The following is a 22,811-nucleotide window of genomic DNA, read 5'->3' as shown; positions in this document are numbered from 1 at the left end:
TTTGAACCCATCATGTTCACTTCAGAAATGACAGCTGAGAAATTCAGCTCCGACACATCTTGTGCTATGTAATCAACCATATTTGCTTCTTTCTTCTTCTTTGACAATCTGCACTCCGAAAACTTATGGCCCATTTTGTCACAATTGAAACATTTTTCTTGAAATTTCTTTTTAGAAATTTCACATTCCAGTCCTTGCTTGGTCCTTTTGCCACCGGATGGCCCAGACTTGTTTTTGTAGTTCTTACTACTTTGACCATACTCTACAACATTAGCTTTAGCGGCACCAGGATTGAACCACTTCTTTTCGAAACTCTTCTTGTCTTCTTCAATTCGAAGTCCAACAATTAGTTCTTGGACGTTCATCTTCTTTCGCTTGTACTTCAAATAATTCTTGAAATCTTTCTATGCGAGGGGCAATTTTTCAATAATTGCAGCCACTTGAAAAGTTTCACTCAAAATCATCCCTTCGGCATGAATTTCGTGAAGAATCACTTGAAGTTCTTGCACTTGACTGATAACTGTTTTGGAGTCCACCATTTTATAGTCTACGAATCTGTCGACAATGAACATTTTAGCCCCGACATCCTCAATTTTATATTTTCTGTCCAAAGACTCGCACAATTTCTTAGCAGTTTTCATAGTACTATACACATTGTATAGTATGTCTGCTAAGCTGTTCATAATATAGTTTCGGCACAAAAAAATCCATATTGTTCCAAGCATCAAGTACACTGATGGCTTGAACATCTCCCTCACCCTTATTGAGTTTTGGAGTAGTCTCAGTCAAGAATCTCGCAAAATTCAAAGTGATCAGATAAAATAATATTTTCTGCTGCCACCTTTTGAAATTCAAGCCATTGAATTTCTCCAATTTTTCTCCATGATTAACCGGAACATTAACGGTATGGCCAATTGTTGGAGCCACAGTTTGACTAACAACATGACTTGACAAGCCCATGGCCTGATTTTCAGTAGGCACAGTTTGGGTCACATCCATGTTGGTCGATTTGGTTGCCATTTCTGAAAATCAAACAAAAAAATTAGATTTCAAAAATTAACAGTATAAGAAACTAATTTTTTTCTTTAGGAATCTGTTTTAAGTTTGTTGGTAAATTTAATTAATAGTGCATGGAGTGGAATCGGGTGCTCATATACTGTATATGTGATTTAGACACCGAATTTACGTTTACTGTATTTGACAATTGCTTACCATATTTGGCAGTTCAATTCACCGTATATAGTAACTTACCTTATATGCCAGGTAGCTTACAGTATATACCAGACAGCTCACCATATTTGGTAGCTTACCGTATTTGGCAGTAACATAGCAACAGAATTTGTAGAAACTTTATGATAATTTAAACAACACAGATTTTAGACAAACTGTTTGTTTTCATAACATAATTTAAACAACACAGAATTTGAATTTCCATAAACACGGTTTCATATCCCTATTTGTACATACAAAATATTATCTAAATTGTGAGAATTAAAACAAATTATACTACTTGAATGAGAACATCAATTATATTGTTTGCAGAAACACAAATGTAGTATAAATTCCAAAAAATAGAAATTTAAACTGAAAGTTAAATAAATCTGGAAAGCATGTAAATTTGCAAATAAAGAAATGCACAGAGATTTAAACTGGAAAGAATATAAATCTGAGAATAGACTTTTAACCTGAGGCCTATGTAATCACAGTTTCCTTAAAATAGATTCGCCTCTCACCGTAAGTGCTTGAGGTCTAGTTCAAGCGTCTGTTTCCCAGGATACAACGACAAAATCAGCAGAATCAGAGTACTACAGAAACTACTCCGACGAACTGATTTAGCGTCTGAACAATATCATCACCACCACCACGACAGAATTTGGGAATTCTTCGTGTGTTTAATTGCTGGAAAACTTGAGATCTAATATAGCATAAAACATGGACTCTCCAAAGGGGCAAATTCTTGCTCCGGTCATGCAGGTTGCGCCCGCACACAAGTTCAAGGTCCGAAAACAATTTCTATCCGAGATTTGCACCCCCCTGCGTGCGCACGTGGAGAGAGTCTTTATACTACACATGATTACACCATTCCAAAGTGTAATTCCATATAAAGTGGTTCTTGCTTTCATATTTTTCCTATGTGGACTAACTTCAATTTTTTTCCACATAACTATCTTTCAATTGTCATCTTTGAGCTCCAATTTTTCATCCACCTAAGCTTCATTTTTGGCAAATAAATATACGATTATGATGTTCTCACGAAAGAGAACACGGATCAACTTTGATCTTCCAAATTGGACCAACTGGTCCTACCAAAATTTTTGCCAAAAGTGAGCTATTACTCATTTTTTCCAACAAAATTCTCATTAAATAATTCTGTTTTACAGAGTAACTGAGTATTGGGTTTGTGCAGAAAGGTAAAATGAAGAAATTTGCCGTGAAGGTAGGGGAAGGAAAGGAAGGGAGAGATGGACAGCCATCAATTGGCCCTGTTTACAGGAATCTAATGGCAGAACACACATTTCCAACCACTGATCCTAATTTAAGCACTGCTTGGGAAATATTCGGGTAATTTTGAATATCCATTTTATTAGCCTATAAAACTGAATTTGAAATAATTAAATCTGTCAAATTATGGAACAATCGCGAAACCTAAAACACAATATGTTTTGTGTTATGGAATAAGTGCTAGTTCCTTGTGTTGAAAGTGTTGAAACTTGGATTCCATTCCAAACGGTTTACTAATTAGGAGAATAGCCTGATTGCCTTGTAAACGAAAGCCATTTACATGTCTAGCCAATGGAAGGACTTCTGTTTACAAATCTCCACTAAGATTCACCTTGAACTAAGTACCACATCATCATGGGTCATACATGATCATCAAAGCCCCCACTCTGATGTTTTCATCCATCTTCTTTTAATCACACACAAATTTACTCGAGATCTACACCATCTCCACTGCATCAGATCCTCCCTGGTACCATTGAGGCTCCGTCATGGAATGTTCCTCCATCTCAACAAAATTTGACTCACATCTTCGTTTATGATCTTCCTTGCACGCTGGGGATTCATCCTCTGCATCCACATGGCTAAGTCTGGGTATCACGGGCCGACTCTCTGAGTTGCAGCTGAACTAATTTTTGCACCCTTGCTATCGCAGTCTCACTCCATTTGACTACCTTCCTTCATCTTCTATCACAAGTCTATACATGACCCATTGCATATTTCACTAACGATGCATACTAGTGTGAACACCCAAATGCTTCCCTGTGCTGCACTGTGTGCCAAGGTGCTCGCCTATTGACAATGCACATTCTCAATCTAGCTTGTCTGCATGCTCATGTACAACACGTGTTCTTAAAAAATACTCGATAGCTATCTTATCTCCGTCCGAAACATTGAGATTCATTTATATATCTCACAGTGCAATCCTTATTCTCGTCACTTTTTTCGATCATTATAGCTTAATGCTTGCCACTATACCCCTCATTAGTGGCTAGCCTAAGTAGGACCATCTGTTAATTAATGTGTGTATTTGTTTATGTGACTTGGTTGTGAAAGGTACAACGGGTCTATGAATGAAATTTATTTGCATTTTAGCATATAAACAGCAGATTTTTGATATGGAAGTGTTTGATCCTTATGTATGGGTTCAAGAAAGTGACGGTTGAATGTTTTGGAGAATGACTTCTTGTAACTTGTATAAGGAACTCATCGAGGTTTTTAATTTGGTGATCCAAAGTTCTATGGTTCTGATTTATTGGAAGTGGTTAACTTGGAATTTTGACTTGAGGTTCCGTTAATTTGTTTGATTTGCTTCTTATGAAATAATATAAATTACATTGAAGACAAAGCTATACAAATCTTTATAAATTACATTGATGATGTGATTATTCATATATGAGATCGATCATTACTATACTGAATACATGATCTCATATATGACTAAATGTGATGGTTGATGCGTTTTACTTTGTAGACAATAGGATAATTTTGAATTATTGACGCGAATATAAGTTGTCCCCTATTTTTATTTTTCTGTCACTTCTTTTAAATTCCTAATTTTATTTTTTTATTTTTAAATTTGTGACTTCCAATTTATAGGGTGGTGTTTTGCTAAAGTGAAGTTACGTTTCATATTTAATTAATATAAGTGAAATAGAATCACAAAAAGACAACACGTAGAATCACAAAAAGACAACACGTAGACGACAATCAACTACCACTGAATATATTTTTAGGATTTTTTTTTGGTGTTTTCCCCTTTTTTGAGTGTCTGTCGCTTTTTGCATTTTTGTTTTTTTTTTAATTTCTTTCATTTTTTTAATTTCTATCATTTTATTGAACTGATTCCAATGTTTTAGTTGGTATTTTGTGACTTTTTGAATTTTTATTGCTTTTTTAGTGTTTGTCACTTTTTTTGAATTTCTGTAATTTTCTTAGTGTTTGTCACTTTTTTTTTTATTTATGCTATTTTTTTAGTGTTTATCATTTTCTTGAAATCTTTGTTATTTTTTTTTATTAAATAACAATACTTTTTAATGAAAGTGTAATAAAAAAGTGACTCTTTAACTTAATTTTATACACTCTTTTTTACTCTTTTTTTTGTCACTTTATTGAAATTTTCGTTACATTTTTGAGTGACAAACATTTTTTTATTTTTTTAATAAAAAAATGACACCTATATTAAAAAAGTGACACTGTCTCACTTTTTTATATTAAAAAGAGACTTAATTTTACAAAGTATTTTTTACTTTTAAATGCTTTTCATATGATTTTCCATAAGCCCTTAAATTTTAGGGGTATTTTTGTAGGTCGCCCATGTCTTTTTGTAGTTAAAATTGAATTGACATTTTTTGTCCAGCTGTATTCTTTAACAAAGAAATAGTAAAAATTCACGTAAATTAATATTTTTACCATTTTACTGCCCCTTTAAAAATCAAACTTACATAAGACTTTAAGGGAGGTGTCCTCAATTAAGATTGTGATAGATTTTAAAAATTGTTCTAAATTTAAGTGTCCTCAATCAAGATTTTAATGGATTTTAATAAAATCCATTAAAATTTAGTTGTCCCGAAATTGAGATTTTAATGAAATTCTTTAAAATTTAAGTATCATCAATAATTAGTGGATTTATAAAGATTTTATTAATAGAGAGATTTTAAAAGATTTGGATGGATTTCAAGTTTAAAATTATATATATAACCAAATCTTTTGAAATTTCAACATATTTAATGAGATTCTTATAGAATTTGCGGAAATCTATTCAAATCCACAAAATTCATTAGGATTATAATCTTTTAAAATTAATCAAAATCTTAGTTGAGGACATCGCCGTAAATCCCTTCTTCCTCCCAATATGTATAAAAAAAACATAACTTTAAGCTATTAAATTAAAATGTTAAATAATAATATTTCAATCAACATATGGGCAATGTATCATATCGAAATTTTTTTCAAAAAATCGCAGTGCTTCTTAGATGGTCACGGACATCAGTGTCATGCTAAGTTGTGGTCTGTGACACTGGGACATGACTCTGGTTCTGCTTGCTGGAGTTCCATCCTACAAGAATTTATTGATTTTGTGACTCGCACGTGCACAAAACTGATTTCCTATAGGATCCTTTATAGAGTAGGAATATCAAGGTGACTTGATACATGTATGAAGTTTTGAGTCTGAGGGATGAGCGTAGATATTAGGCTCCACATGGCATTTTGTTTCAACCTTTTGTATTTCGCATAGTATTAGACGTCCCCAACTAGGCTATTATTGATTCTTAGACCGTTTCGGTGAAAAAATAATTTACTAGTATTTAGATACTGTGATAAGGTTCATTAGTAGCTGAAATTTTGATTACAGAGCGTCTGTTGAAAAGTATCCAGGAAACAGGATGCTAGGATGGCGTGAAATTATCAATGGAAAGGTACAATACCATCCTACTTATCCTATAAATGTGGATAATAATCTGGGATACTTCATAAATGTATGAAAAATCACTTACTGATATATTTCATCTTGGTTTATGCTTTCATCTATTGTGGGGCCCTTATCTCTGGAAATCCTACAAGGAAGTATATGAAGAAGTTTTACATGTTGGTTCTGCATTACGGGCTCATGGCATTGAACCTGTAAGAACATACACATCTTTGATGTTTGTATTGTAGATAGTATCTGCATATTCTGATTTTATTTAGTTATACATCTGCACACTTGTGTTAGTGAGAAATATAAATTATTCAACTTTGTAGGGTGCTCGAGTTGGTATTTATGGATCAAATTGTCCTCAGTGGATCGTGGCCATGGAGGTTAGATTGGATGTTGGGATCTGTGTTTTCAAATTTTGTTGATTATTCCATTCTTTTATTATTCTATGTTTTCTGAGTATTATTTTGAGCAAAAACTATTGATATTTTGCAGGCGTGCTGTGCTCAGAGTTTAATTTGTGTTCCCCTCTATGCAGGGCCGGTCCTGTGATAATGGAGGCCCGAGACGAGGTCCATAAATTGGGCCCCCGGACGAAATCAACGTAAAAATTTACGTAAAAATCTAATAACATTTTCAATTATGTACGCAAAAATTTGAGCATTACAAGTTTACGAAAACAATACAAAATCAAAATAACATCCAAAATCCAGAACTATCCCCAAAAAAAAAAAAAAAAAAAAATTTGAAGCAAAATTGGGCCCCCTAAGGGTTTTGGGCCTGAGGCTGAGGCCTCAAATGCCTCAGCCCAGGACCGGCCCTGCCTCTATGATACTCTAGGTGAACTTTCTTTATTAACTTTCCTGAGTAAATTCCATTTAATGCCCTTCTGAACCTAGATTTTTTCAATTAATTGTCATTTTTTTTCCTCCAATAGTAATTTACCAGTAGATATTGTTCATTTTATACTTATTCATTCCTTTTCCTCCTGGGATACGTCCTGTGTGGAATTCAAACATATGAAATTGCAGCTGCAAGCAAAATATTTAACCTCATGGATTTTTCATTAACCTCATGCAGAGGTTGATTTTGTTTTCATCCAAGATAAGAAAGTAAAAGAAGTGAGCAATGCATACTTAATTTCTGTTTTTCTTCAGTAATCTATCAGTATAAGTTTCAATGCACATTCTTAGAATGGTTTTCATATTAAACAAACTTCTGTTTGCAGATTTTGAGTCCCGAGTGCATTCATGCTCGACGGCTTAATTGTAGGTTTAAATTTTAATTATTTCCAGTAGCTTAAAGGCATTATACTGAGTCAGCTTGTGGTTGCAGCGATAGTTTGCTTCTCTTCGTTGACAGAGGAAGATCATAATAATGCAGCCTCTATTTGTGTAAAACTGTACTCTTGGAATGAATTCCTTGAAATGGTAATTTTTTTATCTTTATTTCTTTTGTTTTCAGTTTTTGTTTGGTACACTTCGAATCTTCTGCTGGCATAAACTGAAGGCTGAACAGTGCTTAGTTTCCCTCTTTGCATAAAATATCGTGCATTTGTGCATTTTCATATAGTTTCCAAAGTTCAGTTCATTTTGGCAATTGAATGTGCCAGTGCTACATTCTGAAACACTGCCCAGTTTTCTTGATTATAGAAGTTACATATAGATATTGATGCTACCAAAAAAATAGTACCTAAAAGATCTCGAACTTGATGATCGAACTTTGATGAGCACGAACGATCTTCGAATACCTGCAACAAAAGCAACAAGATATGTGCTCGTCGTCCTTCCGATGCTTAAGTCAGATAGGAAATTTAGTGAGTGATGCTATAAACTGGAAATAATGAAAAACGTACCTCAAGAATGAGCCCGAGTTATGTATTTATAGGTGCCGATGATAGAGTCCTAGAAGGACTTAGCAATGTGTGATCCTTACCCGTGTAGGATAAGGAGTTAGTGTTTCATTCCAAGTATTCAACCATTGTTTGAGCCAAAAAGGGAGTCTAGCTAGGTAAGAACTGTAGGTTGGGTAGAATTTGTGTTCTCATAGGTCGTAAAAAAAACCTCACATGAAGACACAAGGTCCCGACCTAAGTGCCCCTATGAGAACACAAATTCTGGGTAGTGTGGTCGAGTTCAAGACCGGGTAATTCTGGGATGATCATAGCCCCCGTGCATCAAGGTCGTAGATCACGGTCCAAGTCAAAACTACGAGTCAAGATGCAGAGGTGTAAATGTCCAGGTGTCGCTCCACGTGTCACACGTCTGATGGAATGTCAGAATTCAATCTTAGATGGGTGCCACGTGTCTTTGTTCAAGGGTTGGGATTAAAAGATCGTTGGTATTCTATAGCCTCCTATAAATACTCCAACTTTCACCATTCATTTTCACTTTTCACTCTCAATTACTCAGTAAAATCGAGCTCGAGTTCAGGATTGTGAGTTAGTGAGCGATCGTCTGAAAAGGCAAGAATTCGAGCCCTTAAGTTATTTTTTGAATCAGTACAATCTCGAGTAGCAGTAGTAGTACGGGGTCGAGTGATAGTGATAGTAGCCATCCATCTAGGGTCTCGATCAATAGTGATAGGCCTATCGATGTAGATGCATCCCTCATTCCCCTGGCCATCCCGATCAGTTCTCACGTCGATAGCGACGTCAGCTTGACATATCCTAAAGAACCAACCAAGTATAAAGAGCATGTTATTATTAAGATAGCCAGAGAGTTCAGTGTCATGCCAACCCATGATATTAGGGCCCTGGGGCATATTGAAATGGTGTTGGATGCTCGAGAAGGGGAGATGACATTTTTTAGGGACACTTTTAAGGCCAGGCTTAGGTGGCCTCTTCATCCCTTTTTCATCAATTTTCTATCCTCTTACTACTTGTGCCCGTCCAATTGGCCCCGAACGATTGGAGACTGTTAGTGTACTTCATTTTGTGTAGATGCCTCGAGGTCGAGCCTAGACTAGACCTTTTAAGAATGGTTTTTGATATGAAATTCTCCCCAGGGTACAACTGCTTTGTCTATTTATCAACTAAGGGGGGGTTTACGACACCAGAGACCCTGAGCTCCCTTCGTGGTTGGAAAGAGAGGTTCTTTTTTTTTTAGACCACAAAATCCTGACCATCCCTTTAACCTGAAGTGGGAGGTACCTGACAAAGATAGATTTAACGAAGGGCAGGCGTACTTCAAGGTATTAGAACAAGATAGGTTAAGGTTAGTTAACCATGATCCTTTGGCAGAGAAGATTGATTACTTGCTCGAGGATGACACCCTCGACCTTGCCAATGTGAAAGGCCTCGAGGGTACGTCTTTTCATCTTTTTTCCTCTCGTTAATTCTCCTTGAGCTAGCTAATGTCTTGTGATTTATTTTTGCAGATTTGAAAATGTCTTTCAACCCATCGAACCTTCTCACGAACATCCAGCACAAGGCCAACGGTCCGAAGCCTAAAGCCCTGGCTCCATCCAAGGGAAAGAAGAGGGCAAGGGAGGTCGCTGCGAGGAAACCCCCATTGGTGGTGACCCCGACCTTGCATAAAGGCCAGTCCTCGATGTCCAAGACCCCGACCCCACTACCCCCATTCAACACCCAGGGTGTGAGATCGAGCTCGGGGATGCTAGGGGGTTGCTGACTCCGGCTTCTCTCCCATCTTTGATAGTGCCCTCGAGGAGCATTCTGAGTGAGTCATCGTGAAAGATCTTGTTAACCAGTTTGAGAAAAAGATCAAAATTCATGAGGGCGTTAAGACATTGGAGGTCCTGACCTTGAGGGTAAGATATCGACCTTAATTGTGTTTCCTTTATTTGATTTTCTTTCATTGGACTAACGTCGAGTTTATTTATGCTGATGTTGAGCGTAGCCTGAGGCCTTACCTTGAATGGCCTCAATATTGAGAGCGAGCTACAAGAGCTTGAGAAGGAAAAATAGCGAGCTGACTGGCAAGCTAATGACCTCGAGAAAGCTCTTGATGCAGCGAAGGCCAAACTTAAAAAGGCTCGAGAGGAGATCGAGGTTTACAATGGGGAAGCTGACGAGGTAAAACTCGAGCTTCTTGAGTCTAAGGAGGGCTTCAAGAAGGAGCTGGTGAGAGCCCGTGGCGAAGCTCGAGCCCAAGTTGTGGAGGACTTCAAGCAGTTGGAAGAGTTTGGGACCCTCCTTGGTTAGTATGGTTCGGGTTCCTATCATTATGGCTTGTGGCTTGCTCACTCCTTTCTCCAAACAAGGCTCCTAGAGGACTTAAGGCCCCTCGTGGAGGAGCTGATGATGATGAATGAGCTAGTTATCGAGCTCGAGCTCTCCACCTCGAAGGTCGATGATGACGATGATGATGGTGATGGTGATGGGGAGGAGGCCGGGACTGGTGATCATGACGATGTCAGGGTTGTTGACATAGATTAGATTCCCCGATCCCGAGTTTTGAATTTTTTTTTAAAGTACATTACTCGATGTGCCCTATTGCCTATTTTTGGAAATGTGATCGACGTTGGTTTATTCTATTTTGTTTATACAAGATCGCGTATGATGGTTATTTATTACTAGTTCGATCGTTGAGACTTGTCTTCGTTATAAGATCGTGCATGAATTTTAAGTTCGTGTGTGGATGTTGTGATCATGCATGGATCGTTGAAAGATTTATTATTAGTATAGATTATATTTCCTAACATAATTAACTTAAATGTTGACGTATATAGCCTGGGTGTAAGACAGCTCGAGGATATTGTATACCCTAATGATACGGATTGTCAACACTATGAATCAGATTGATCCTTGTACTTGTAAAATTGGGCTTCGATTTCTAAGCTCGAAAATGTATTTTCATGCTTTGTCGAGTATGGGGTAAACTAGTTTGAGTATTAGTGTCGTGTACTGTAAACTGATTTTTCAATTTCCCATATCAAGGAGCGACCATTGGGTCATTGATGATTTAAAGGATAAGCTCGGGCTTGTCCCTTGTTTAAACAACTTCTTTCCTTTGAGGATAACATCGGGTATGATCTTGTATGATAAACGTTACTTTATACCCCGACCTCGATCTTTATATTCTTTGCTATGAGGGCATTCTGGGATCGAATGAGTCGGGCATGATGATCTCGACCTGTTGCCATTTGAGGTCTTCACAGCATGTGTTTAGTTCTATTGGTCGAGTATTGACCGTATGCACGAGGCACAGCTTTATGCTAGCTTGGTTATGTGTTAGCTGCATGCGCGGTGCATGACCTTATGCTAACTTGGTTAGGTGTCAACTACATGCATGGAGTACGACCTTATGCTAACTTTGTTAAAGTGGTAGCTGCATGCGTGGAGCACGGTCTTATGCTAACTTGGTTAGGTGTCAGCTGCATTCGCGGAGCACGGCCTTATGCTAACTTTGTTAAAGTAGTAGCTCTATGCACAAGGCATGGCCTTGCGCTAATTTTGTTAAAGTACTAGTTGCATGTGTAGGGCATGGCCTTACACTTATTTTGTTAAAGTATTAGCTGCATGCGCAGGCACGACCTTATGCTAATTTTGTTAAAGTACTAGTTGCATGCGCGGGGCACAACCTTATGCTAATTTTGTTGAAGTATTAGCTGCATGCGCGGGCACGGTCTTATGCTAATTTTGTTACAGTAGTAGCTGTATGCGTGAGGCACGACCTTACGCTAATTTTGTTTATAGGGAGGCAACAACGTATGAAAAAAATTGTGTTTCAATAAAAGGGCTCAAGGGCATTAATACCCGAGCTTATTGGAGCATGAACTGTTAGGGCGTTAGAGCCCGAAAATTAAAAACGAAATAAAGCAAACATAATGTGGGCATGCAAGCCTTGAAGGAAAAATTATAGATATAACTAGTTGTAATAAATTTTTAAATTGTCGGTGTTCCATGGCCTTGGGAGCGGCTTCCCTGATATGTCCCTGAGGCTGTAAGTTCCACATTTTAGTTTTCTTATCTCGAAGGGTCCTTTCCATGTTGGTCTGAGTTTCCCTGATAGGTGTTCGGTAGCTTCCGCTTTTCTAAGGATAAGATCGCCAGCTCTGAACCTTCTCGTCTGAACCTTGTTGTTGATGTGGTTTGCCGTTCTGTTATGATAATTTGTAGCCCTAAGTGAGGCTTGCTCTCTTACCTCTTTAAGCAAGTCAAGGTGTTCTGCAGTTTGTCTCCTTCTATTCATCTCAAGCTTCCTTATTGTGGGAAGATTGACCTCGATTGGAATGGTAGCCCCTATTCCAAAGGCGAGCATGAAAGGTGTCTCACCAGTTGCTATCTTGTGCGAAGTCCTGTATGCCCATAGTATAGAAGGCAGTTCATCAGGCAAGTCACCTTTGGCATCCCCTATTCTTGTTCGAAGGTTCTACAATATGATTCGATTAGTTACTTCAGCAAGCCCATTACTTTGTGGGTGTGATACCGAGGTTAAGCGATGATCAATTCCATGGTTGGCACAAAAGCTTCTGAAATGTGAATTATCAAATTGCCTTTCGTTATCTGTGATGAGGACTTTTGGTATTTCAAACCTGCATATGATGGACTTTCATATGAATGATTTGAGTTTCGGCTCCGAAATTGTTGCCAGTGGTTCAACCTCTACCCACTTTGTGAAATACTCTACCACCACAGCTACAAACTTTAATTGTCCTCGGGTCAAAGGGAACGGTCCAAGAATGTCGACTCCCCACTGTTCAAAGGGAGCTAAGTAATGAATGGAGGTTAGCTCCTTAGCAGAAGCATGTATGATGTTGCCAAACTTTTGGCACTTGTCGCACTTCCGAACGTAATCTGCAACATCTTTCTTCAAACTTGATCAGTAGTACCCATACCTTATCAACTTATATGCAAGAGCTCGGGCTCCTTGGTAATTTCCACAAATGCCTTCATGACTTATGTAATCAACTATTGGATCCATCCACGAAGGCTCATGGTCGATGTCCATGACATTTTACTTTTGAGCTATGCTGAGTTTTGCAACTATCTTGATGTGCACGGCTCTATCGAGCCCATCCACACCCATGAAGACAAGTTTGGATAATGCATCAGCTTTGGCGTTATCAGCTCTGGCCACCTTCAGGATTTCACAACTTACAAACTACCTTTGAAGGTCATGTACTTTTAGGCAGTATAAGCTCATCTTCTCGTCCATTCTTTCGAAAGGCCCCTCGATTTGCCCGACCACTAGCTGTGAGTCATTGAAAACTTTTACATGCTCTCACTCAAGATTTTTTTACCATTTCCAAGGCTATGATAACGGCTTCATACTCTGCTTCGTTGTTGGTGGCCTCAAAGTTAAATCTGAGTACACATTGTATTTCTGTAGCCTTGTCCGAGCTAGTGATGATGAAGTCGGCCCTTGAACCTGAGCTATTGGATGCTCCATCCACAAAGATTTTCCATATTTTCTAGGTCGTACTCGGGTCTTTAGCCTGTGTTTCTGAAGACCTTGGAGTGAGCTCTGCTATAAAGTCCGCCAAAGCTTGAGCCTTGATTCTAGGTTGTGGCTTGAACTCTATGTCAAATTCGCCAAGTTCAATTGCCCATTTCAACAGTCTTCTTGAGACGTCCGGCTTCTGGAGTATGTGTCTAAGAGGTTGGTTAGTGAGCACAACAATTGGATGTAACTGAAGGTACGGCCGTAACTTTCTGGCAGCCATTACCAAAGCGAGGACGAGCTATTTTGCAAGTGTGTACCGTGTTTCTGCATCAAGGAGTACTTTACTTACATAATAGACAGGTTGCTGAACTCTTCCTTTCTCCTTTACCAAGACTCCACTTACTACTTTCTGAGAAACGGCCAAGTGTAATAGCAACGTGTCACCGGGTTCGGGTTTGGTAAGGACTGGAGGTGTTGATAACATTTGCTTGAACTCCTGAAAAGCTAAGTTGCATTCCTCATTCCAGTCAAAGCGCTTATTTTCCCTAAGTAGTTTGAAAAAGGGGAAACTCATATCCGCTGTCCCAAAAAACAAACCTGTTCAGTGCTGTTACGCGACCTGTCAACTTCTGAATGTCCCTTTTGCACTTAGGGGCCTCTATACTCATCTGAGCTTGGATTTTATTAGCGTTTGCCTCTATTCCTCTGTGCGTGATCATAAAACCCAAAAACTTTCCAGATGCCACCCCAAACGCACACTTTGTAGGGTTGAGCTTCATGTTGTACTTTCGCAATGTAGCGAACACTTCCTCAAGATCAGAGACATGACCATTCACCTATTTGCTCTTAATCACCATATCATCCACATATGCTTTGATCGTTTTCCCAATTAATTCAACGAAGATCTTGTTTACCAATCTTTGATACGTTGTTCCAGCATTCTTCGGCCCAAAGGGCACGACCCTATAGCAATAGATGGCTGAGTCTGCCGTGAATAAGGTCTTCTCTTGGTCTTCTTTCGCCATGAGTATTTGGTGATAGCCCGAAAAGGCATCCAAGAAGCTGTACAGCATATGACCTGACGTGCTGTCCACGAGATTGTCAATTCGAGGTAGATAATAGCTGTCCTTGGGACATGCTTTATTCAGATCTATGAAGTCAATGCAGACTTGCCACTTCCTGTTAGCCTTTTTGACAAGAACTACATTGGCAAGCCAATCAGGATATTGTACTTCCCGAATGAATTGTGCCTTAGCAAGCTTAGCAATCTCTTCCTTTATGACTTCTCGGCTTTTCAGTGCAAATTGCCTTTTCTTTTGCTTTACAGGTCTTGCCTCCAATTTTACATTCAGTCTGTACACCACAACCTCTGGGTCAATTCCAGGCAAGTCCTCAACATTCCAAGTAAATACATCAATGTTGAGGGAGAGACAATTCAACAGTTCAGATATGACTGCTGTATCTAGCCCCCGACCGATTGCCACTTTCTTGCTATGCTCGTGCTCGACCTCTTCCAATCCTTCCATTGGAGCCAGTCTCCCGTGATTTTCGTGCTCAAGCTCGAGCTCTGTAACTTGCATGATGTCGCTCTTGATTTTTTGAACGCTAGTCACATAACACTATCGTGCTACTTTTTGGCTGCTTTGAACTACCCCGATTCCATTAATCGTAGGAAACTTCATAGCTAGGTGGAAAGTTGAGACAATAATTCAAATTTTGTTGAGCAGTGGTCTTCCCAATATGGCGTTGTAGGCCATTGGAGTACGAACAACTTCAAAAGTGGTGATCTTCATCACTTGTTTACCTTCTATCCCCAATGTTAAATGCAACTCGACGATACCTTCCGGGGTGATGACCCCACCTCCAAACCCTTGGAGAGGCATTTTCACTAGCCTGAGCTATTCCGATGAGATCCCCATTTGAGCAAAGGCTTCATGAAACAGTACATTAGCTGCACTTTCGTTGTCTACCAGAATTCTCTTAACTTCAAAGTTGGCGATGATGGCCGATATAACCAGAGCATCATCATAAGGGAATGCTATGCCTTCCAAGTCCCTTATTCTAAAAGTGATGTCCTCTGTAGAATCGAGATCTGATTTTGAGATGATTGGAGGCTGCCTGGCATATTGTTTATGCCCGCTACTAGAATTTTCCCCCGAGGTTGTTCCTCCGACAATGATATTGATAGTACCTACAGTTGGTTGCTTGTTTCCCCGACCCTCTAGGCCTTGTCTCTGTTCTAATTATTCCTTGGGTGCTTGTCATTGTTAACGTAAGAGGCCAAAAATCACCTTTTTATAAGAGCTTCAATCTCCTGCTTCAAGGCGAAACAATCTTCTGTTGTATGTCTATAATCTCTATAGAAATCACAATACCTACTCTTGTCACGAGTATCAGGTGGAGACTGAAATCTGGAAGGCCACTTTAGTTTTTTCGAATCCTTGATCTCCATCAAAATGTTGGACCTCGAGGTGTTCAAGCGGGTAAAGGATGTTGAGGAGAGGTCCTATCTTGGCTTGACCCGAGGTTCATCTAGTCTCAGACTGGACTCATACGGCCTTTTCTGATCCGACTTTCCTAATGAGGAAACTTCTCTTTTTTGGGCCATGGTTTCTTCCATTTTGATGTATTTCTCAACTCGGAGTAGCTCGGTTACGAACTTCGATGGGGTCTTAGACAAGGACATCTTGAATGCTTCACACTTAACGGCGTATGTCAAAGCTGAGACTGCGACAGTGATATATAGATTGGGGATCTAAAGCCTTTCTTTATTGAACCTGGTCATGAAACTGCGCAGTGTCTCGTTGGATCCTTGACGCATTTACATGAGTGATGCGGCTATCTTTCTGATTCGCTTGCTGCTTGCAAAGAAAGCGGAGAACTTATTGGCCAAATCTGAGAAGGAGGCGATAGAGTTGGGTTCCAATGTGGAAAACCAATCTCTAGCTGCTGCGTTTGTGAGGGTCTGAGGGAAGGCCTTGTACATCACTGCATCTGGTGCAACCTGTAAGTTCATGATATCGGTGTACACATTGAGATGATTGATGGGGTTGATTGTCCCATCATACTCCTTTATCCAAGGATACCTGAACCTATCCGGGCGAGGATACGAGAGAATTTTTGGAGTGAACGACGTATTGGGGGTGAATACTGTTGCTACCCGAGTATTTTGTTACGTACCCGCTGCTATCCCTTCTTGAATAATTCTAGCAAGTTCAGCGGCGTCCATTGTAACGGACCTCGAACTTGAAGCCACTTGTGGTGCACCTGAAGTTCCAACCCCGCCATCATCATGAGCTATACGTTAACTCGAGCCTGAGCATCTGCCATAAAACCACCTTCGGGGTTGGAGTATATGATGGTTACGAATTTCTTTGGCTTAACAATTGGGTTAATTCAGCAACCTGCTGACGAAGTTCCTCAAAAGCTCCGGTGGTAACAACAGCTTGAGGAGGTGTTGGCATCTTTGACGATTCTTATTGGGGGACATGGCGTTCCTTAGGAGGAGGAGGGTTATCCGGGACAGATGAGCTTGCTGGAGGAAGGCCTGAACGTGTATTGACCATGGCTTTTGGTAGCGCTTTCACAGACGGTGCCAATGATGCTACCAAAAAAATAGTACCTGAAAGATCTCGAACTTGATGATCGAACTTTGATGAGCACGAACGGTCTTCGAATACCTGCAACAAAGGCAACGAGGTGTGTGCTCGTCGCTCCTTCGATACTTAAGTCAGATAGAAAATTTAATGCGTGAGGCTATAAACTGGAAATAATGAAAAAGTACCTCAAGAATGAGCCCGGGTTATGTATTTATAGGTGCCGATGATAGAGTCCTAGAAGGATTTAGCCATGTGTGATCCTTACCCGTGTAGGATAAGGAGTTAGTGTTTCATTCCAAGTATTCAACCATTGTTTGAGTGAAAAAGGGAGTCTAGCTAGGTAAGAATTGTAGGTTGGGTAGAATTTGTATTCCCATAGGTCGTCAAAAAGACCTCTCACGACGACACAGAATCCCGACCTCAGACTGGGAGTTTTAAGGAGGGACAAGCTCGGGGTAGTGTGGTCGAGTTCGAGACCGGGTAAATCTGGGATGATCAGATATATATATTATATTTATGAGTTCTATGCATGTGTCATCGTATGTAAATATGATAAAGAGGACCGAAGTATACCTGCAATTCACTGGTAGTAGGTTTCTTGGGGTTTTCATGATCATCTTTCAGGTGAGTGACTATCATTTATCGAGTAACTTATGCATTGACTGTTTAATCTTCTTGTAGGTATTTCTTATATTCTGTTAGTTGTAAGTTTCCCATCAATTAAAATCATGTCTATCATTTACCAGGGAAGGAAGTATCCATCAGATGTCATGCCGCCGTAGCCGTTTAACATATGCATAATTATGTACACCAGTGGAGACCCCAAAGGTGTTATATTGACTCATGAAAACATTTCCACATATGTGACAGGTGTCAGTCTTTTCATGGAACAATTTGAAGATAAGGTAAGATAAGTTCTCTACCTCTGTCAAATAATTTATCAGTAATAATATGAATGTCGGAAACATATACATGTCACTAGGCTCACAGAGGTTGCTTAACAAACTATGGAGTTTTGAACTATAAGGCCTTTCGAGACACAATCCATAAAGAAGTAAAAAATAATAATTTAAATTAGCAGTCATGTCATAAGAATCGGAAATATGATGCAATTTCCTCTTATTACTAAGAACATATTATTTCTGTATAACAAGATTCATTTTCCTTCATCTTGCAATTCTAATGTCACTCATTTGGACTGATGACAATCAATGTTGTATACATATCGTTCCTACCCGTTGCTCACATTCTTGACCGCATGATTGAAGAATATTTCTTCCACAAGCGTGCTTCAGTTGGCTACTATCATGGGGTAAATAGTCAGAATTACCATTTTTGGTCTTCGTTCGATCTTCATTTGATTGTGGAAAGAACAGAAGAGCAGCATATAAAAGGAACAGAAAATTCTACTTGTACATAATTATTGCACATAATGGTGTCCATAATGTGATGTGGTAATCATCCGATTGTTAATGTGCAAGTGTGAGATTTGAATTAAAGGTTGGATCCAGTGCCACGTATAATTATGGACACCATTATGTAGACAATTATGTACATATAGCACTTCCTGGAATGGAAAATTCTACTTGTACAACAAAGCTAAAGATGTGTAATACTTTTCCTCGACATCATCTCCTGACTTAGTTCCTTGCTCTATGTTAAAAGGATATAAATGGATTGAGGGATGATTTGATGGAGTTGAGACCAACATTTTTGGCCGGAGTCCCTCGAGTTTTTGAAAGGATACACGAAGGCAAGAAATTTCCCAATCTTTAATCACATATTCAAATTGGATGGAATGCATACTGGTGGATTTAACAATCATTTTCATCTCTCTGTCAGGAGTCTTAGTAGCACTTCAAGAACTCAATCCGTGGCGGAGAAATTTTTTTGACCTGCTCTACAGATAGTAATGCCTTGATTACTTTTCAATAATATCTTCTTTTTTTCTTTGTCAGCTCTCTATAAAGAATTATACAACTTAAGATCATCTGCTGATGCTTCTGTTTCTTGATCTCATACAGCAAACTATATTTAGATGATGTTAGGGTACAAATAGAAAAATACATCTCCATTAGCAAATCTTCTGGCTTTCAGGAAGGTTGAGCCCTCCTCATAATCCATACACTTTAAAATTGAAATTGGAATACAAGTGGCTGACTCTAGTTAGTCAAAAGTTTCTCTAGTTAGTTCATGTTTGGCTAAGCTTAAAAAAATTTACTTGTGAGTTTACTTGTACATCGTTGAATAAGTAAGTTTTAATATAAATAATATTTTTGGTGGTAGAACTAAGTTATATTTTTTTTTTGGACAATAACTCATATCTTACCAGAAAATAATTAGCATTTTAAAAAAAAGAAAAGAAAAGAAGGACATGTTTCCGAACATGTTTGGAATAAATTTTTTCTTAAATGTAACTTTTAATAATAGCAAAACATGGCTAGAATATTGTAGTTTATGAATTTGACAAGATATATTAAAGCACGTATAACATGATAGATTCTTAATTTTGATGCATTTGGCTGTTAATGAAATGGAACCTACTATAGACACCTACCATAGACCTGGAGCAAGAAAAATACCCCCAAAAAAATATATAAGAAAGAAAATCCTGTGCTCCGGGGCATAATCCAGTGATGCAAAGGATATGAATGAGGTAGTCTCAATCTTGCTGATAGCCGTAGTGTGAGGGTTCGATTTTTAAGATATGAAATTAGACTCTTTGCGGACACCAGTGTACGGACAAACTCTTGTTTCCTGACCTGTTGAGGCACATCTTGTGATTTACCTCCATCACAATGCTCCAGGGGCAGGTGGTGGGGCCCTCAAGGTTGGGGTTCAACCTTTAAGAAAGAAAATCCTGCTATCTATCAGAAAAATTATTTCCGTAGAAAAGCAAAACCCAATAAAACATTGTGGATTCTGACAACATCTTTATTGATTTTGTTCAGGTCAAAAATAGGTTAGGCAGCAGAATCCGTCTAATAGTTTTCGGCGGTACACCACAAGGCAGTGAGATTGAAGAATTCCTACGGTTACCTCCTGTGCCTTTGTAGTACAAGGCTATGGTAATTAACTATATAGTTTTGTCATATAGAAGTAGACATCATTTAGAATTACCTGATGTGGCTGAGTGCTGGCTTATTTTATGACATTCTACTAAACTTTAATTTCTTTCAATTATACCATTTGTTGCTACAATTATATCTCAACTAGGACTTCGACTTTACATCCAGGGCATGTTTGGTATGCAGTTCTCGATAGGATTTGATAGTACAAAAGACAATAATCGAACTTCTTTTAATCCTTATACTGACCAATGTTGTAAAATCAATCCCACCAAACAAACCATTGGAGGTTTAATAATTTACAGTTTACCTTCTTTCGTGATTTCATTAATTGGTTCTCTACTTCAGACAAGTGTAAGGCTTATGTTGCTACTATTAGATACAGAAAAAGAAGTGCTTCTGTTACTAAGGTTTCCCAGTAACCAGTTATGTGTTATTATTGATCTTCCGAAGGGTAAACTTACAACGTATCACAATGTCATCGATGCAGGGCTTACAGAGAGCTGTGGATCGGCTACTCTTGGCTTTCCAGATGAAATGTGCATGATGGGAACAATTGGTTCTGCATTTGTCTATACGGAGATTCGTCTGGAGAAGGTTCCAGAAATGGGGTATGATCCACTGGGAGATCCAACTCGAGGTGAAATATGCATCAAAGGAAGGACAGCATTTCCAGGATACTACAAGAATCCGAAATTGACTAGGGAAGTCCTAAGGGATGGATGGTTTCACACAGGTAAGAGTCACTATTTCTTATTAGAAAGTTTTAAAAACATGTTTGACTAAGCTTAAAATGATAATGAATGCATAAATAATTTTTCATAATGGATTTTATGGTCTGCTCTTCAACCTTGTATACCCTCACGTGACATAGGGGAGATATTACCAAATGGAGTTTTAAAAATTATTGATAGGAAGAAAAATCTTATTAAACTATCCCAAGGAGAGTACGTTGCACTAGAATATCTGGAGAAAGTTTATGGCATCGCCCCGATTGTTGAAGATGTGAGCATCAGTTCCTTCCTGTCGATTAAATTTGTCATGTAGGAATTATATTTCAACCTGCTATCATTTTCACATCTCTACTTACATATGTGGTCATTCCTTTCAGATTTGGGTCTATGGAGACAGCTTCAAATCTATGCTAGTTGCAGTAGTAGTACCAAATAAAGATAGCACGAAAAAGTTGGCTGAACAGAACAGCCACCAACCAATCCCATCGACATCACGGGCAACTCTCCATCCCGGCCATATTGTAGCACTTTGGCGTGAGCGACACCATTTTATAGAAGAACCCAACATTTTCCTCAAAATAGTTTTAAAGAATAACCCAGCATTTCTGTCCTTTCTCTTCATTTCAACTTCTGCCAATGTCCAAAGTTTTATTATCATTTTGGTCCTTCCTTTAATCTCAAGATAGATCTTTAGATGAATGGTTAATCCATGGCTTGGAAGTGGCAAATAGCATGAAAGATTTGATCTGTTTTAACGCATGTACAGAGAATGCTTTTGCGAATCTGGACTGTACTTGAGCCTATTGCCATTCTGGATATTGGAAGCTGATATCTTCATTTGTTTGAATGTTCTGGAACTTATGTTATTCTACCATGGTTGTGTATTAGAATTGTATCGAGTGTATAATTTGATCATGTTACTTGATGTTTGTCTACGACGTACAATATGAATTTTTTACTCTTATTTTTATGATGATGGAATTTTTGAAGTAGTTCAATAATGAATCAAAGAACAAACAACCTCCAACACATTAAGGGTCTCGATTCTGTCATATTTGACAGCCAAGTTTTGAGTACAATAATGGAGCCAAACACAACCAACATTTTCGGCTCTACTTGTTTCATTTTGGAGTTAGTATTCAAATTTGTTTAGTAAATCAAGAGATGGCGATGACTTCGGTGAATGTGAGGAGATAGCGGAGGTGAGGAGACAATCGAAGGTGATTGCTTTGGAGGTAAAGATTTTAGGGAAAACTAGGGAAAGGACGGAGGGCTTGACTTTTTGGGGGAAATGTGGAGAGAAGTGAGAGAGAAAGTGAGTTTTAATTTTCAATTTTTTTTTAAATGCCACATCAGGTAGTAACTCGGCTTTGTCAACTACTGTTGTACGAGTAGCACGATTGATTCAAATAGGGACCGATGTGGCGCCGCTATAGGTTGGGGCGCTAGCCTTGTTTGTAGGCCCTGTTCAAACCGCTTAATTCTACAAGCAAAAACTAATTTCGAAAAAAGGGAACTTCTAAGATTTCAGCTAATTACAAGATTTTCCCTTTCATATTTTGCTCAAAATTTTAGATTTTCTCCAGCAACTCAATTCTCTCTCTTGTTTATATATTATGCGTAGTTTAAATTTGAAGAAGATCTCGTAGTGGAACTTACGAATCTCCCGAAAGTTATGTATAAGAGTGTTAGGTGGATAAGTTAGTATAATTTCTTAGACAAGTTAAGCACTACTAATTGTGGAGGAATCTCATCACTTTATATTTTTTTCTTTAGTATGTATTTTGCTCTGCGAAGAAATGTATGAAAAACAATGGAATATATTTACTTATGGTAGTTATGATAATTTCGTGAGGTTAGTCATTTTGTACAATTGTTACTAAAACCATTAATCGAAAATTGTTTTGTAGATAATTGTGAACAAATTAGCACTTTATTTTGAAACAAAATTCAACTAGATTTCAATCTCTCGTTCTATTCATCCTCGAGAAGTTTGTGGCCAATTCTATAAAAAGCATAAGCATCAATACAAGCATACTCAATCTGCTGAATGTTAAGACTTAAAGAGCCCTTGCTTCTCAATCACTTTTACAAAAATTAATAGGCTTTGCCGTATAAGTCGTACAACTCCATCAGCGAATTGA

The 22,811-nt window shown here is 38.5% G+C and overlaps 1 pseudogene; it reads left to right on the top strand.

The window, feature by feature from the left end:
- The first annotated feature begins 1,932 nt into the window (after positions 1–1,932).
- On the top strand, positions 1,933–21,594 carry LOC111404561 (annotated as a pseudogene).
- Positions 21,595–22,811: the final 1,217 nt, after the last annotated feature.

Source organism: Olea europaea, chromosome 1 (genome assembly GCF_002742605.1).
Source record: "Olea europaea var. sylvestris chromosome 1, O_europaea_v1, whole genome shotgun sequence".
NCBI lineage: Eukaryota > Viridiplantae > Streptophyta > Magnoliopsida > Lamiales > Oleaceae > Olea > Olea europaea.
The sequence above is the reverse complement of the archived record's forward strand: the minus strand, read 5'-3'. Positions and strand labels throughout refer to the sequence as shown.